General features: G+C 36.6%; 1 protein-coding gene across 2 annotated transcripts in view; it reads left to right on the top strand.

Moving 5' to 3' along the window:
• Positions 1-16,101, top strand: part of DCC (DCC netrin 1 receptor) — a 1,201,543-nt gene that overhangs the window by 1,001,099 nt on the left and 184,343 nt on the right. The gene's annotated exons all lie outside the window — the stretch shown is intronic.

The following is a 16,101-nucleotide window of genomic DNA, read 5'->3' as shown; positions in this document are numbered from 1 at the left end:
GTGCAGGACCCAAGCACTTGGGCCATCCTCCACTGCCCTCCTGGGCCACAGCAGAGAGCTGAACTGGAAGAGGAGCAACCGGAACAGAACCAGCACCCCAAAGGGTCTTGTGATACACTGTGCTGCTAATTGCTGGGTTGTGTATTTAGATGAGTTGGTATTAAAGCTATTTCATTACAAAATTAAAGAAACCAGCCCCTTATTATCTTTCAAATGGATTTCATCTTACACATAAGAGTGTAGCAGACAATTCCAAAACTGATTTTTGGAAGCAGTTTAAATCTGCTTCAATTCTTGATCAAGTGTTTGTTCAGAATCTCAGAGCTCCATTGTATAAAGGGTGGCATGGATTAGACTTAGATAAATATTAAAAAATGTTTTGAGTTCTTTCCTTGGTGTTTGCAAGTTTTTAATATGCTCGTGAAATATTTGATACCTTTATGACCTGCTTGATGTCTGTCTAAAATAGGGTGGAAGGGATAAGGTAAAATCTAGAGTCTTAATGACTGGGATTAAATATTACTGCCCTCACTATGTAAACCTGGACAAGTGTCTTCCCTAAGCCTTAAGTATTCTCATCTAAAAAGGGTATCATAACAGCATCTATCTCATTGTATCCTTGTGAGATTAAATATGATAATGGCTGGTAAGAACCCAGTAGTATGTTGTTGCTCGTTTTGATGTATAATCTCAGACTTCAACTACAATTCTTTTTGACAGTTATATAAAATCCTCATACCACTGGTCTTATGAAGTTGCTTCTTAATCAGGCAGATACAGCCTTGTTGTCTATATTAAGGAAATAGGTATAGTTTCTTCTGATACAAAAGGAAATCATATATTCAGTGCACATTAAAATCTCAGTTGATTAAGGTATAATTTAAAGAGGTGTTATGTAACTGTATCAATAGATGTAATATGACATTTTATAAGAGTTAGCAGTCATTATCATTTTTTTCAAAAATACTCAATACAGGAATATAAGCAAGTTTTAAGAACTGTATTATTAGAAATTAAAAGCAAGCATCATGCTAATAATTACATACTAAATACATTTGCTTCAAGATCCAAAAAAGTCTAGGATGCTTTTTACTACTTGTGTCGCTCAACAACATAGAGGTTTTTATAAGAATAAATAAACTTTAAAAAGTCATACATTTTATTACACAAGGAAAAAAAACTGTTGCTTTTATAAAGGATGTGCTTTTGTATTTGGAAATTCCAAGAAACTAAACTGAAAACCTATTTCAATTGATAAAAGAATTTAAGAATTTATTAAGCTAAAAATGTTGGCTTTCTTTATATTAGAACAGTTAGCTTAAACATTATACAGAAACCAAATGCATTATGCATAAAATATAAAACATTAGAGCCAGAACTAAATTTAATAAATATAAACACTGTATATGAAGAAAAACATAACATTTGTTTAAAATATAAGCAATATATACATACATATGTTTTCAGATGGGAAATATGAACACTATATAAATGTTAGTTCTTCCCTGATATATTATTAATGCCATACAATTCAAATAGCATAAACTTTATATGGAAGAATAAATGTAAAAGAATTCCAAGAAATTTTGAAAAGTATAATTAACATTTACTATAAAACTGGACTTAAAATCAATATAGTACTGTTTGGTGTAAGAATATTAGATCAGTGTAACAGAATGTACAAGACAAAAACATTTCTTGGCATATGTGAAAAATAGAAAATAAAGTTGGCATCTTGACCATCAGATTAATTTTTAAATTGTGTTGAGATCATCGCCGGTACTTTTAGTAGAACATAAAACATTTTTGGCCGGCGCCGCGGCTCACTAGGTTAATCCTCCGCCTAGCAGCGCCGGCACACCGGGTTCTAGTCCCAGTTGGGGCACCGGATTCTGTCCCGGTTGCCCCCCTTCCAGGCCAGCTCTCTGCTGTGGCCAGGGAGTGCAGTGGAGGATGGCCCAGGTGCTTGGGCCCTGCACCCCATGGGAGACCAGGAAAAGCACCTGGCTCCTGGTTCCTGCCATCGGATCAGCGTGGTGCGCCAGCCTCAGCGCGCCGGCCGCGGCGGCCATTGGAGGGTGAACCAACGGCAAAGGAAGACCTTTCTCTCTGTCTCTCTCTCTCACTGTCCACTCTGCCTGTCAAAAAAAAAATTTTTTTTTCTTCCTACATGATTGGCCATCATTAATTCTGGTGATGAAATTGAAAATTAAAGAGGGTTAAGTGATAATTTCTTAAAAATTTTAAAAATAGACCATGGGTTCTTTTAAAGATTTTTTTTTTTTCATTTTTCCTTTGCTGTTTTCAGTATAACAAAAATGGGAGGTTCAGGTGCACACAGTTCCTTCCACCCAGCTGAGAGTTGAGAGCTAATCTCTCACCTTGTGATTCCTCTCTATACTGTTCTTTACTTTGGTACTGATACCATTGTCTACCAGTCCTCTACGTCAAAAGCTTTCCCATCATTCTCAGTTCTTCCATTTCACCCCCTGCCAATATCCATTCAGTCGCCAAGATCTCTAATTTTCTACTTTCTTGGTGTGTTTGGAATCAATCCAGTGCTCTCCACTCCCGCAACCATACTTTATATCAGGTTGTCATCATTCCTCACCAAAAATAGCCTTGCACCTGCCTCTTGATGCCATTTTACTTCCACTCCTCTCTGTTCTGCATGGATTATCAGAGTGATTTTTCACAACCAGATCTGATGGTGTCATTCCACTTCTCCGCTGCATTTTGATGTGGCCCTGATGTTCTGCCAACCTATACTTCCCTCCTGGTACATTTCCTCTACTACATCATACTTCAAGCTTTTGGACTCAGTGTGTCCTTTGCCAGAGATTTTTTTTTTCACGTAATCCACCTAACAGTCCTTCCAAACATGATGGATATTTTACTTCTGAGAAACTTTCTTTTACCTGAATTTGATTCAGACATCTTTATTCTAAACCTCAGTAGCACTTTGAGTATGATCTGTCGTAGCAGTGGCCACATGCTTCTCAATAGACTAAAAACAAATACCATACTCTAGTAAACTTCCCAATAGTTTACACATTGCCTGTTACCTAGTAGATGTTCAATGATTATTGAATGGATATGTGTGTGTGTGTGTGTGTGTGTAAACACTAATAGCTTGGTGTTTGGTGAAATACATATAATTCATACTGTTTGATTCATTACTGATTGTCATCCTTATTAAAAAAATAACTACAGATAAATTGAGCTGGAAACATCCATTCATTTCTTTGTTATGCTTTTCATAAATAAAAGAATGCATCCCCTTTTCTTCAAATAAGATAATAAATTAAAACCCTAGTTGTGTTTTAAATTTAGTTAACTATTTGAAGAGAGAAAAGAGAAAGAGAAAGAGAGTGTATCAAAAAGAAACATTTTCCATCCAGTGGTTCACCACTCAAAGGCCTTCAGCAGCCAGCACTAATGCCAGGAGTTTGGGACTCAATCCATGTGTTTCACATGGGTGACAGAGACTCAACCTTGAGCTATCATTATTATCTCTCACAATGCATGTTAGCATTGGAAATTGGAATTGGAAGCAGTGTCAGGACTGAAAATCCAGGCACTCCAATATGGAATGTGGGTGTTCCAAGCAGCAAACTGCTGCACCAAACACCTGTTCCCAAAGTCTCTAGTTTTCTAGAGAAGAAGTTGACATAAGATTTTGAAGATATAGTGGTAATTTTGTTTGTTTGTTTATTCTGGGATATGCTAATAGATCTGTAAGAGAATGAAGCTGAAAAATTTACTTCAGTGTATTATTTTGGAAAAAAAATGACTTTCCCCAAGTCCCATTCAGAAGAGAGATTTTAGTTTGAAAGACCAAAAATATGGAGACTATTCATTGTAAAGGAGCTGATTGAATGCATCGCAGTAGAAGTGAAGTAGAAGTAGCAGTGAGGTTTTGTGATATTTGAAGTTGATGTCCATGAATTCTAAAGTGAAAGAGCAAGTCTCCTGGATGTTGATGGGTTTCTCTTTCCACAGCTGCTCCTGAAAAGCCACATTAAGTGTATTTGCTCTCGAAGCCAGGCGTAGATTCTCTTACTATTTTAAGTCAGGACTTCATATGTAAAATCGGACTTCACTGTGTTCCTTCCCATGTTCTGCTTGGCATGCCAACCTGCTAGCCTAGATTGGACTTTTTTTTTTAGATTTTATTTAAGCTATACAAATTTCATGTGTTTCCTATATATAGATTAAGGAACATAAGGACACTTTCCACCCTACCCTCCCTCCCACCCATGCTCCCACCCTTCTCTCCCTCTCCCATTCCCACTCTTAATTTTTACAAACACCTATTTTCAATTAACTTTATACTCATAAGATTTACCCATCAACCAAGTAAGCAGTTCAACAAGTAGTACAAAGGAAAAAAAAAAAAAAAAAAAAACACTGATCCTTAATAGTCAAGACATCTGAAAATGTCTATTTCATTCTTATGGATTACCACTTAAGTACTCTGTTAGTTACACAGATCAGGGAAAACATATGGCATTTGTCTTTTTGAGACTGGCTTATTTCAATAAGTATAATGATTTCCATTTATATCCATTTTTTGGAAAACAGCAGGATTTCATTTTTTTACCACTGTGTACTATCCATAGTACTTCTATTAATAATTTCTTTATTCAGTTTCAACTGATGTATATCTGGGTTGATTCCACTATTAGGCTAATGTGAATTGAGCTGCAATGACCATGGGGATACAGATAATTCTTTAATATACTGATTTCTTTTGGTTTGGATAAATTTCCAGGGTTGGGATGGCTGGATAGTATGGTAGGTCTATATTCAGATTTCTGAGGTATCTCCATACTGTCTTCCACAGTGGCTGTACCAGTTTACATTCCCACCAACAGTGGATTAGAGTACATTTTCCCCACATCCCCTCTGGCATTTGTTGTTTGTTGATTTCTGTATGAGAGCCATTTTAACTGGGGTGCTGTGAAACCTCATTTTTTAAATATATTTTAGTTATACAAGTTTAATATATTTCATATACATAGATTTAAGAACATAGTGGCATTTCCTATTCTCCCCCATGCCTCCTGCCTATGCTCCAATGCTCCCTCCCTTTCACATTGCCACTCTTAATTTTCACAAAGATCTATTTTCAGTATATTTAATGATCATATAGTTAACCCTACACTAAGTAAAATAATTCAACAAATAGTATGAAGAGAAAAAAATTTTTTTTTCTCAATGAAAGAGACAAGGGCTATAAACAATCAACATCAACAATCATTGACTCTCAATATTTCTATTTCACTCCAATATATTACATATTAGGTATTCTCTTAGTTACCTCGGATCAGGGTAAACATGATTTCTGTCTTTCTGGGATTGGCTTATTTCACTAAGTATAATAGTTTCCAGTTGTGTCCATCTTGTTATAAAAAACAGGATTTTTTTTTTTTTTACAGCTGAGTTGTACTCCACAGTGTATATATACCAAAATTGATTTACTCAGTCAACAGTTGATGGACTTCTGGGTTGATTTCATATCTATTGTGAATTGTGCTGCAGCAAACATGGGGATATAGATAGCTCTTCCATACACTGATTTCTTTTGGCTGGGTAAATTCCTAGGAATGTAATGGCTAACTCATATGATAGGTCTATATTCAGCTTTCTGAAGTATCTCCATACTGTCTTCCACAGTGACTGCACCAGTTTGACATTCTCACTAATAGTGGACCAGGGTTCTTTTTCCCCACATCCTTACCAGTATTTTTCATTTGCTGATTTCTAGATGAGAGCCATTCAAATTGGAGTGAAGTTTAATCTAATTGTGGTTTTGATTTGCATTTCCCTGATGGCTAGTGATCCTGAGAATTTTCTCACGTTACTGTTGGCCATTTTAATTTGCCCACTTCTAAACTGGATTGTTTGTTTTGCTGTTGTTTAATTTTTTGAGCTTTTTATAGATTCTGGATGTTAACCCTTTATCAGTTGCATGCAAATATGTTCTCCCATCCCACAGATTGCCTCTTCACTTTATTGAGTGTTTGTTTCACAGTGCAGAAATTTCTCAGCTTGATGTAATGCCATTTATCAATTTTGACTTTGATTGCCTGTGCTTCTGGGATCTTTTCAAGGAAGTCTTTGCCTATGCCAAAGTATTGATGTGTTTCCCCAGTGTTCTCTAATGACTGGATGGTATCAGGTCATAGATTTCAGTCTTGGATCCAATTTGAGTGGATTTTTGTGTAAGGTGTAAGACCAAGGTCTAGTTTCATACTTCTGCATATGGAGATTCAGGTTCCACAGCACCATTTGTTAAAGAGATTATCCTTGCTCCAGGGATTGATGTTAGCTCCTTTGTTGAAGGTAAGTTGGTTGTAGATGCATAGATTGATTTCTGAATTTCTTTCTGTTCCATTGGACTACAAGTCTGTTTTTGTGCCAGCACCAAGCTGTTTTCCTTACAGCTGTCCTGTAATATGTCTTGAAATCAGGTATTGTGATGCCTCCTGCTTTGTTTTTGTTGCATAAGATTGCTTTAGCTATTTGGGGTCTCTTGTGTTTCCATATGCATTCTAGAATCATTTTTTGTAGATCTGCAAAGAATGTTGTTGGTATTTTGATTGGTATCACATTGAATTTGTAAATTGCCTTTCATAGTATGGGCATTTTAATGCTGTTGATTCTTCCAATGCATGAACGTGGAATATTTTTCCATTTTTTAGTCTCCTTCTAGTTACTAGGGAAAGTTAAATAAACTCTACAAGACATTGGCATAAGCAAAGACTTTCTTTAGTGTTTTCTTATTTTCATCATAGAGATCTTTGACATCCTTGGTTAAATTTGTTCCAAGGTATTTGATTCTTTTTGAAGCTATTGTAAATTGGACTGTTCTTAAAAATTCTTTCTCAAAGACAACATTTTCTGTGTATACAAAGGCTATTGATTTTTCTGTGTTGATTTTATATCTTGCCACTTTGCCAAACTCTTTTATGAGTTCCAATAGTCCTCAGTGGAGTGTTTTGGATCTCCTATATATAGAATCATGTCATCTGCAAACAGGTATACTTTGATTAATTCCTTTCCAATTTGTATCCCTTTGATTTCTTTTTCTTGCTTAGTAGCTCTGGCTGAAAACTTCCAGGACTATATTAAATAACAGTGGGCATCCTTGTCTGGTTCCAGATCTTAGGGGAATATTTCCAACTGTTCCCCCATTCAATAGGACACTAGTCATGGGTTTGTCATAAATGCCTTGACTGTGTTGAGGAATGTTCCCTCTGTACCCAATTGCTTAAAGTTTTTATCAGGAAAGGATATAGTATTTTATCAAATGCTTTCTCTGCATCTATTGAGGTGACCATATGGTTTTTGTTCTTCAGTTTTGTTAACGTGATGTGTCACATTTATTGATTTGTAAATGTTGAACCATCCCTGCACACCAGGGATACATCCATCATGGTCCAGGTGGTTGATCTTTCTGATGTTATTTGATTCAATTGGCTAATACTTGTTCAAGATTTTTCCATCTATATCCATCAGGGATATTGGTTTATAGTTCTCTTTTTCTGTTGCATCTTTTTGTTCCTTAAGAATTAATGTGATTCATGCTTCATTGAAGAAGTTTGGGAGGATTCCTTCCCTTTCAGTTGTTTTGAATAGGTTGAGAAGAATTGGATTTAGTTCTTCTTAAATGTCTGATAGAATTGAGCAATGAAGCTGTCAGTTCCTGGTCTTTTCTTTGGTGGTCATTGTTGCTTTTTTTTTTCCATTTGCATTTCCGTGATGGCTAGCTTTCCTGAGCATTTTTTATGTGTCTGTTAGCCATTTGAATTTCCTCTTTGATAAATGCCTGTTGAAGTCCTTTGCCCATTTCTTAACTGGATTGTTTTGTTGTTGTTGTTGTTGTTGTTGAGTTTCTTGAGCTCTTTGTAGATTCTGAAAATTAATCCTTTATTGGTCTCATAGTTTGCAAATATTTTCTCCCATTCTGTCAATTGCCTCTTCACTTTGCTATTTCTTTTGCAGTGCAGAAGCATCTCAGCTTGATGTAATCCCACTTGTCAATTTTGACTTTAATTGCCTATACTTCTGTGGTCTTTTCTGAGCAGTCTTTGCTTTTGCCAATGTCTTGCAGAGTTTATTTAACTTTCCCTAGTAATTTAATGGTATTGGGTCATAGATTTAGGTCTTTGATCCATTTTGAGTGGATTTTAGTGTAAGTTGTGAGAGAGGGTTCTCATTTCATACTTCCGCATGTGAAGTTCCAGTTTTCTCAGCACCATTTGTTGAAGACTTGCTAGTGGCACTCATCAAAGCAGGAACTTGACAGAGGAAGCCCATGCTTATTGAAATACTGGACAAGAACAGGGCTGGTTTGCCTTGTTGGTAGTTGGAATTGGGATTCTTCAGTTTCTCTAATAAGAAAGTATTAGGGAAGGGAAAACTCTTTATGGTTTGTTAGGATTGAATACAGGACATGGCATTTCTCCCCCCTGAAGAATACATTATTTTTCCTTTTTTTTTTTTTTTTTGACTATTGAGTTATCATCAGTGTGAACCAAGACAAATATATAAATGTGCAGAGACTACAGGATGTGGGTTCTGGTGGATGATTTCTTCTGGAAGATGGATTGTTTAACTTTTCTCATTTCCAGGAGAAGTAAAAAAAATAAACACTGGTGAAGATAAAATAAGGAGCAGATGTTGTGGTATTGTTAACATGCCATGTGGTAAACTGGCATCTCATGTCAGAGTGTTTCAGTTTCAATCCCACCGCTGCTTCTGATCCAGTTTCCTGCTATTGTACACCCTGTGATGCAGCATTTGATGTTCATATAAATGGGCTTCTGACACCAGTGTGGAAGACCCAGGTGGGGTTCTGGGTTTCTGGTTTTAGCCTGGCCCAATCTCAGTTATTACAATAATTTATGATGTAACCCAGCAGTGGAGGATCTCTTTCTATAATCTACCTGTCTGTCTATGCTGTGGCTCTGCCTTTCAAATAAATAAACATTAAAATAGATGAGTTAAAACAACAAAATAATAAATTAGCCAATATGAAACAATTAAGGAAAGAAAACATCAGCAAACAAAAAAGGTAAAATGTGCTTAAAATTACAAATCTTAACATTGAAAAGGTAAACATTGCAGTAATAGAAAATTTGTAGGAAAGATGAGTGAAAACTATGCATGAAATCTTAAATGAGGTAATAATTATTAAAATCTACATGTGACTCATGTATAACAGGTCTCCATACAACTTAAACTTAACTCCATACCACTTAAACTTAAACACTATTAATTAATAAGAAGAGGAACAAAAACCTAGGTAGTAATAAAAATTTTATCTCTGAAGATAAACAAGGGAAGATAAGTCAGAATAATATGGATTTCATTCAGAGAGAAAAGAAAATGAAAGTTCACTATCAACATTGAAAATAAGAAGTTAAAAAAGGCTAATGGCCTGGGAGCAGCATGAGGGGATTCTGTGGGTGATGGAACTATGCAGTGATGGAGTGGTAGGCACAGGCTTCGCTGTGTGTCGAAACCCATGGAACCATATACTGAGAACTTGCTATAGAAAAAGTTTTAAAATCTTATAAAATACTAATGATGAGAAGTAACAGGACTTGAATAGTAAAAGAATACTAGATAGAGTTCAATGTTGTATGTAAGTGATTGGAATTAAGGATTGGAATGACACTGTAACAAAATGACCCATAAAACGCAGCATGCTAAATGGAGAACACATATGTGAGTATTTGTCAAAAGACTGCCTGACATCATTTGGCAATGGCATCCAAAGCAGACGGCACAGCAAAGATCACCTTAATTAGCAAGAACTGGCAGAAACTAATCCTGCTGGCCACTAGCTGAAAAAAGTCTCTAATAACTATTTTCTTCTTATTTAATTTCTGTACCATTCCTTTCTTCCTTTAATATTTTTATGTTATGGAGTTATATAAGATTGTGATTTATATATATTTATTTAAAATTATTATATAACTATTATGTATATGTGTGTTTAACAGTTTTATTTAATACCATAGGATATATAGAATTTAATCACATTTTTTGTGCTAGGAACTTACTAGAGTTGAAGAACTTATGAGAGGGGATAAGAAAGAGTACTGAAATTATTATGTTAAATAAGAAGCACAATAACTGGCTATATATCCCATGGAGAAAAAGGTATAAGAGGACATTAGTAGTGGAGAGGGAAGGATTACAACTTTAAATATGATAGTCAAAAAGGCCACAGTTGAAAATTAAATAACAGCAGTATAATGGAATAACAGAGAAACTATGTCTGGAAGCCATTCTATGTAGAAGGCTCAGGAAGTGCAAGTATCCTGAGACCAGGGCTTGTTTGAGACACTACATAGTATGCATTGTATAGCACATTGCTGGAGTGAGGAGAATAAAGACAAATATAATAGCAGAAGAAGTCAAATAACGGAGGAGATTGATCAACCCAATGGGACCTTTTAGGCCATCTTCATGGGTCTGGCCTTATAATGTGGTATGGGAAAAGTCTGGAGAGTGTTCAGCAGAGCAAGAGCATCTTATTTGTATTTTATTTATTTTCACTTATGTTCAGATTATAACACTATTCAAACATTTACTTTAAATACCATCTAGCTACTATGTAGCTTCCACATCCATAGTTCAGGCCATAACATTTTATCAGGACCTCAAACTTCAGAGCTAGCATTGTGGCATAGTGTGTTAACCTATTGATTGCAATGCCAGTATCCCATATCCTCGTGCTGGTTCAAGTCCCAGCCACTCCACTTCCAATCCAGCTGCCTGCTAATGTACCTACAAAGGCGAAGGCTGTGGAAGACAATCCAAGTGGTTGGGCCTCTGCCACACATGTAGGTTAACAGGATGGGATTCTGGCCTGACCCAGGTCCCACTGTTGTGGTCATTTGGACAGTGAAGCAGCAGAAAGAAAATGCCTCTCTCTGTCATTCTGCCTTTCAATTAAATCTAAAAACAATACAAAAAAATACAAAACACCTCAGACTTAGATATCCAAGTACTACCCTGGTAACTCAACAGGTTTGGCTGATAATCATCACCGATTTGACATTGCCAGATAGCATTTCCTTGTCCTCCCTCATCTAAGCACCATGGTCATCATTTGTCCAAGCCTGTGAATTTCGCTGTCTCCTTGTTTCCACACCACTCATACCCACTGTATATCTCTGCTAGCTATGTCTCCCAAACGTCCAAATCTCTCCATTTACTTCATTTCCATACTGATCACCAGATGAGGGCAAAAACTTTTTAATGGTCTCCCTCTTTCTCTCCATAAAATCTCCTCAAATTTGTTTTCACCCAGAAAAATAGAGTGATCTCTTCAGAACATACATTAGATCACAATTCACTTCCCTTGCCTCAGCCACGGATGACCATTCAGGACACTCTCCTTAAAATAAAACCCAAACTTCTTATCTTACTTTGCCTCATGATGACCTACTCCCTGGGGGCAGGATGGTTACATCCTCTATCTCTCAATTTTATAAAAACAAACAAAAAACTGTGTTAGTATAGACAGAACCTAAAATTTACTTTCTTAGCCATTTTAAATTACAAGGGAGTGGCTTGTTGAGTAAACAGCACCATTGTCCTTTTGCAGAATTCTCTTCCTATAGCAAAAGTGAAATTTTGTACACATGAAGCAGTGTCTGTCCACTCCACCCCCAGTCTCTGGTTGCACCATTCTGTTTTCTGAAGCTGTGAGTGTAACAAGCACAGGTAGCTCATGTAAGTGGAATCATAAAGCCTTTGCCCTTCTACAACTCTCTGGCTTCATGTAGCAGAAGATCCTAAGGGCTCACTCATTAGTGGCGTGGAGTCTCCACTTTCACAAAGAGAATTGCAAGATTTTATGGTAATTCTACTTATAGTGTTTGGAGAAACTACCATGTGTTTCTAAAACAACTGAACCATCTTACATACCCACTGACTTACTCTGTTGTAACTTCTTTTCTTGACTGCTACCCTCCATGTTGCAGGTATAAGACCTTCTCTCGTTTCTTCAAATACCAAACTCCTTCTTGTGGAAGGACGCTTGCATTAGTTATTGTCTTTGCCTACAGAGCTCCTCACCCTGACATCTGCCTGCCTGGCTCTTATCATCGGGTTTGAACTGTATCTGGGAGGCCTTCCTCGATGAGTCCATTGTTGTGCCATAACATAGCACTCATCCAGATTTCATGATTTTCCTTATTTGCAAGAAGTTTTTTTTTCTTTTTTCCCAAATCTGTATTTCCAGTGCCTAGAACCAGGACTAGCATATAAAAGAGGCACACTAACTGGAGAAATGTCCCGGGAGTTAATCTAATAAATTTCCCAGTTACTACATGTGAACATTGCTCATTAGGGGAAACCTGTAATTATCACTCGAAGAAAAACATATGTTTTTAGAAACACACTAAACCAAGAGAGAATCCATAATTCCACACTATAATCAAGAATGGCAGTTGATCTGGTTATCATGATGATTCAGACTCCAGTAGAAATTTGGGGCCTCGTTAATTTGGATATTTCAGGCTAATTGTGTTCTTTGGTTTGAAAGTATCTCTATAATTACTCTAATATTCCTCCATGCTTCGTGTATGCAAGCACTTTCCTAGAGATACTTATAAAACCTTTCATGTACCTCTGAACAGCGAATTTCAATTTTAGATCCAAAGTAAGGAGTACTCATGTCACATACCTTTTACAGCAAATTTTCTAAATTGATGTTTTATAGATCATTCCAGCAATAACCACTTCCATAACCCATAAGGTCAACTGTGTTAGAGAAAGCTCACTCAGGTAGCATAGAAGGAAAATTGTTATGTCTATATTTATATTAAGAAGTGAGTGGGAAGTCACAAATTGACTATTCTGAAATATGAACAATTTCCTTACATAGTTTTCAATATAATGAGGCCACATATTATGCATGGCTTAAGTCTAATATTGCCTTGACCAGTACTGACCTTCTGGCCTATGCTCTTAGTTGGATGATAAAGCCCACTAAAACTCTAGATCAAGCAGCATATATGCTTATATATTAACATCATTTATCACATATGTGGTTTGCAACTGAACTTTTTTATATGCAGTGAATAACAAAGAGGAAGAGCTGGCATCGTGGTATAGTGGGTTAAACAGCCACCTGCATCATTGAAATTCCATATAGGCACACATTGGTGTGCCTGTCCCAAATACTCCAGCTCCCTGTTAATGGGCCTGAGAAAGCAGCGGAGGATGGACCAAGTGCTTGGTTCCCAGCCACACATGTGGGACACCCAGGAGGCTCCTGGCTTCAGCCTGGCCTAGCCCTGGCCATTGTGGCCATCTGGGGAGTGAACCAGGGGATGGGAGATTCTCTCTCTCTCTCTCTTTCTCTCTCTCTCCTTCTCTGTTACACTTTCAAGTAAATAAATAAATCTTTGAAAAAATTACAGAATAAAGAGTGAGAGTGGATACTAACAACTGCTTTTTTTCAAAAATCACTTGGCATTTGCATTACTTCAGTATGCTTAAACCACCAGTGGGTGTGGGTACTTGGCATAGTAGTTAATATTTGGGATGACTGCATCTCCTACTGCAGTGCTTGGATTCAAGTCCCTCCTTCACTTCTAATTGCCATTTCCTACTCATGTGCACCTGAGAGGCAGCGAAAAGTGCTTGGGTCCCTGCCACTATTGGAGCCTTGGCTTGAGTTCCAGGCTCCTGTTTTCAGCCTGGCCCATCTTCACCCGTTGTAGGCTTTTGGGGAATGAACCAGCAGATAGAAGATTTCTCTTTGTCTGTCTCTGTCTCTCTACCTTTCAAAAATAAACAACTGCTTCAGTGCATAAAAATCTATGCTTGCTAATGTAGCTAACTTCCAGAAGTTTGCACAAAGAGTGAAACATAGTTACTGATATATTTTCTTTTTATTCTAAAAGATGCTGAATGTTGTCATGCAAATCACTATGCATTCACAGTGTTTTTAAATTAATGTAGCAAATCTGAATATTTATTTTATTTTCTCAATATAAGATTAGGAAGATTACTTTGTTGTTTCAATAGCTACTGCAAAATGTCAAATGTGTTAAACTGAATTGTTAATAAAGCACATTACATTTCAAGAACACTGGTGGGACTATGGCAATAGGGTTGAAAAGGATTAATCCATTCCTTTCATTTCTTTTTATTTCTTTTACTTAGGGTTTATAGTAGAAAACATTTCACAAGCATTGTGTTTCTGCTGTTACAGTTTACATCCACATTTTGCAACATAATTTTTTATGATGTCTTTGTATATTATTCCGCAGGCCTCTTTAGGGCAGGCAAATTATAGCTTGTCCATTTTTGCTCACAAAGGGGTATCTTTAGGAGAGAAAAGGCATCTTCAGAAAATTCTGTTGATGTAGGCTCTTTACAATCTTTTGAGAAGCTGTTAGTACTGTAACTACTTTTAAAACTTTAATAAAATACATATTCCCACCTATCACTTAAGCTAGAAGCATGTGTGTGGAATATGGAAAAAAGTGGTAGAGGGGATTACATCAGCTTTTGCAATTACACTGCAGACGAAAGCGTATTATAATATTACCTTTAGTCATCAAATTCCCTTGCGTAACTTGGCATAGTTTACTTTCAGAGACTTTCAGCTGGGACAGAAATAATGAACACAGTTCGGATAAAGGTTCAAATGACTAATATCTTTGAGTACCTATTAATTCCCAGAAAATGTTAGGAACTCACTGCACTTTTCAAGTTTGGCTGGACACATTCTTTCTTCCGTTTCCTCCCAAAAGACTTATCAGATTTTCAAACAGGCTATATGCAGCTTTATTTGGCCTATTGAAACCTTTGCTGTAATCTATGGTAGCTGCCGTTTTACTTGCCTGTATTTCCCATTAGACTATAAACTCTAACAGTGCAGGTTTTATTTCTGCCATAGGCACTCATCCTTATACCCTGAACATCATTTAAGTACCCAACCTTGTATCTCAAACCTAATAGGTGATATATAACTATTTATTAACTTAGTAATTACCAGTGTCCAGAAAACAAATCATTCTTTTATAGTTGAAATCAGAAGGAAAAATAATGATGCAAATATCAAAATGTAGGTGTTTTATTAAAATGTATTACATACACAATCTTAGTAAAAATATATGTCAAGGTGGCATGTATATTATCTCCCTAATAACTAACATAAGTTGAGGACTTACAATGGGAGTGTTTTTATACATTGACTCATTACATCTTCTCAACACTATGTGAGATTTTAAATAATATTATTTTCATTCTACAGGTGGGACTTTGGATAAGTAAAGGTCTTACAGTCTTTATAGCTTGGGTGTATCCAGTATTGATGTTAATGCTTCTTTTTACTTCCAAAGTTTTTAAGTTTTAAATACATCAATATGGGAATGCCAACCAATCAAAAAGGAAACATAGAGAAGTTAAATAATTTCATGAGAACACACAATTAGTAAGTAGTAGGACATGATATGAAATCAGGTTTGCAGAGCTTCAAAGCCTGTGTGGCTTTAATTTGGCCACTGCCTCTTTTCTTTAATGAAAATGCATTTAGCATAGAGGCAATAAGCTGTGGGTCAACTACCATCCTAATCCTGATCCTGAACCATTTTCTTAACCATTACCTAAGGAAGAACTAGTACACTGATTTTCCTTTCTAGTTAAATCATAATAAGTAATTCTTGGGCAAGACAGTTTTTAACATTTAATTTCCCATTCTATTATTCTTATACCTGTTTTTATTTTACCTTTTTTAAAAGATTTATTTATTTATTTGAAAGTCAGAGTTACATACAGAGGAGAGGCAGAGAGAGAGAGAGGTTTTTTTCCACTTATTCACTCCCCCATTGGCTGCAATGGCTGGAACTGCACCGATCTGAAGCCAAGAGCCAGGAACTTCTTCTGGGTCCCTCATGCAGGTGAAGGGACCCAAGGACTTGGGTCATCTTCAACTGCTTTCCCAGGCCATAGCAGAGAGCCGGATCAGAAGTGGAGCAGCCGGGTCTCGAACCATTGCCCCCGCAGTGGCTTTACCACTATGCCACAGCACTGGCCTCTTTATTTTACCTTTTATTAATG

The sequence above is a fragment of the Oryctolagus cuniculus genome, chromosome 10, assembly GCF_051225735.1.
Source record: "Oryctolagus cuniculus isolate XC-2025 breed Fujian yellow rabbit chromosome 10, ASM5122573v1, whole genome shotgun sequence".
Taxonomy (NCBI): Eukaryota; Metazoa; Chordata; class Mammalia; order Lagomorpha; family Leporidae; genus Oryctolagus; species Oryctolagus cuniculus.
This window is presented reverse-complemented; position numbering and strand designations above follow the sequence as displayed.